Genomic DNA, 3431 nt, shown 5'->3' with positions numbered 1-3431 from the left:
CCTTGAGAACTTAAGCTCTGGATTTGTGCCGGGTTTTGTCTATATTGTATTTCCAAGATGTTTCCTAAAAGAACATTTCTCTCCACTCACCTTCGGTGCTTGTCGTTACAGGGGGGGCCAATAACGTTTGAAGTTGTACTCTGTTGATCCCCAAAGCTGGAAACGGAGGAGCTCGGCTGAACCCCTTAAATAAATTCCTATCCTAACCCCCCTGTGATTCTTGGGGAGAGCTGTCTCCCCCATGACTCATAACAAACTAAACTTATTCTATAATTCTATTCTAGAGATAGAGTGAAATTAAAAGAGAGGAAAAGAACAAAACATCTTACAAAATGCAATACAGATACTCATAGTTACAGATATTCGCAATAACAAAATAACACATTTCTACTATGCTCTTACAGAACCCCAAACTAAATATAATAATTCAAATTTTCCTTACAATTTCTATGAAAAAATCTTGCGATAAACATTTTATAAATGATTATATTGTTTATATATAATAACATTTTGCCCTGAAATTACTTTTTAGGAAGGTATAAAAATATGATAAACTCATTATTATATACACTCTTTCCCTTGAAATAAGAGTTTTTACTTTTTAATTTTTACATTAAAAATTTTTTTATGTTTTAATCTATTTATTAAAATTTTAATTAATTTATTTTAATATATTTTATTATAATTATATTTTATTGAATGATTTATTTATGTATTTATACATATTATATGTTATTTCATTTTATTTATTAAGACTTTATCAATTTATTCATACTAATATTTAATATGCTATGTCCTATATTGATAATAATTATATTTAAACCAGAAATCATAACTTTATACTTACCCATTCCTTTTGTAATACAAACCTTTATGTACACAAATCAAACCTTTTCATTAAATGCAAAGTTAATTGTCTTTTAAAATCATCCAGTCTTTTTAGCCTTTGATAGTATTCTCATTGTTAGTGGGAAAAGTCTCTAGTTGTAGTCCAGCTGTTGTTGCAGTAATCTTTATCCAGTGTGTCCTTTCAAATGGTGACTGTAGTCGTTTCTTTGTCCTTTGTCCTTGTCTATTTGTCCTGGTGGCAGTCCAGCTGTTGTTGTGTTGATCTTTGTCTTCTTACTCTTGATTCTCATCTTCTACTGATGGTACCCTCTTCACATGGGAGCAATGTCTCCACAATGATTTCTCTTGCTTAGGGTATTTGCAAACCCAATTTTCTGCTCAGTTCTGTTTCTTCCTTTTAGAAATGCTTCCTTTTTATTGTCCTTTTTTCCTCCTTTTTTAGATGCCTAGGATCAGCTTTGCAAACAAATGGCATTTGTGTATTAATTTTAAAATCCTTTGTTTTTCTCTATTTTTCTTGGCTTGGTTAGCCATTGACATTCTTCTTATAGATGATGATCCTTTTCGTTGCTTTAAAATATTGCTTGACTTTGAACTTAATGAGGTATAATCAATACATGCTGTAAGTTTGGCATTTATTTCGGGAGGCTATCAATGGATCTGCTCACTATATTGCTTATTGAATTTAAAATATTCTGATTAACTTCTTGCATTCTTTCTTGCTGTGTGGTATTCAGTGCTGGCTCTCTTGCAGGGATCTGGTTATCAGTCACAAAGTTAAGGCTTGGGTTGTTCAAATAGACATCGTTTTGGCTAGTTTTATCTAATGAGGCTGTTTGAGAGCTTGTTCCAATACTCTTTACTGTTATTACTAGTTACTTGCAGGTATCCCTTTTCCTTCAAAAACGGCATTACGTCATCATAATTAGTGCCACTATGAACAAGTTTGCTGGGCCCTTCTTGTAAGGAATCATCTTGGTCAATGTCAGGATTTCCATCTGAGTCTAGTAAGGCTTGTTTACATTTATTCAAGGAATTACTTTGAGCTTTGGAAGCTCTATTTCATGCTTAATGGATTTTCTCTGTCTTATCTGGTTTATTGAAGCAACTTTCTCACATGGCTGGATATAATGTCTCTTTCTAACCTATGCCTGGACCTGGCTCTTTTATTCCATTTTCCTAGCTAGGCATTTAAGTCCTTTTCTCTGTGGAGGCCCTGGAGCTCTCAGATGGTGCTAAACTGCTATGATTGCCTTTGCTGACAACAGGGGTTCCCCCCAGACTATTTTCTCTTTCCCAGTTCAAGCCTATAGCCTCTGGTTGACCTCCCCTTGTTCTCAGATTATTGGCACAGGGCAAAGAAGAGATCATATATTTTTCTGGCACAAAGGCATATTCATAACACAACCTTTGCCCCTTTTGAGGATTCTTCTCTTTTGGGATTATTTGTAGTTTGATTTTGGTTATGCTTTGGACATGCCCTATTTCTAATAAACTGTAATTATTGATTTGCTTCAACTTGGCTACTACATTGATTCCCATTTCTATCACCATATCTACCATTGCACCCATTTCTAAAATTGACTCAGTTGTTGTAATTGTTATTATCATTGTATCTAAAGTTGCTCCTAAAATTATTATTGCCTCTCTCATAGTTCCCATAATTATAATTTCTGAACCTGTCTCAGTTGTTATAGTTCCTAAAGTCATTGCTCCCAAAATTATTGTTGCCCCTAAAGTTGGCCCCATTACTCCTGACATTTCTAAAGATTTGGTTCCAGGATCTGCATTGACACATTAGATGTCCCTTTCTATCACACATATAGCAAGATAGTGTCTATTTATGGTATTGTCTATGATCCCTGTTTTCTCTGACATCAGCTACTATAACATTTCTATCCCCTTTTTCACCTTTTTCTATTTTCTTTTCAATGTTTTAATTTCTTTTCTTAATTCTTCCACTTGTTCTGAGTTATTGTCTTTTCGTTTTTCCAGATTCCCATTATAAATGTACATAGTACATTAATACTGCTTCTCAGTTCATAAATACCCATCTCCATCCAGCCAGGGCAATGTGTTTTAAAATAATTTAAAAATAATTTTAAACTACAGTGTGTGAAGATTGGATTTGGCTATCCCCAGATTGTAACAATGAAGGTACTTAGCTCTTCCCTGACTGAGATGATTTAAATTGTAACTCATGCCTATTTTTAGATTTAATCTCCATAAGTGTAAACACAGTACTTAAAAGTTAAGTATGAAGATCTGCTCAGTTTAGATCTAATCACTAAAAGTGCAAATATCCCACTTAATAATGAAGTGGAAGGTCTGTGACCCATGTGTGCAATAGTGGGTGATGAATCAGAATCAACTGACTGCCTTCTGGGCAGTCCTAGAACAGAACATCAACTGTGATTGGTAGATGTAAAATTAGGGGACGACATAGGAAGTGACCCAAAAGAAGCATCTTGAAAAGGAGCTGTTACTTCCTGTGAGAATTGAATTCTTCATGTTTTTAAGTTGAGGTTGGTGAAGAGGGGCAGAAAGATCTGCTGACAGGACTGACACGTGGTGAGTGAAAA

Source organism: Monodelphis domestica, chromosome 4 (genome assembly GCF_027887165.1).
Source record: "Monodelphis domestica isolate mMonDom1 chromosome 4, mMonDom1.pri, whole genome shotgun sequence".
NCBI classification, from domain to species: Eukaryota; Metazoa; Chordata; class Mammalia; order Didelphimorphia; family Didelphidae; genus Monodelphis; species Monodelphis domestica.
Note: the sequence above shows the minus strand (reverse complement) of the source record.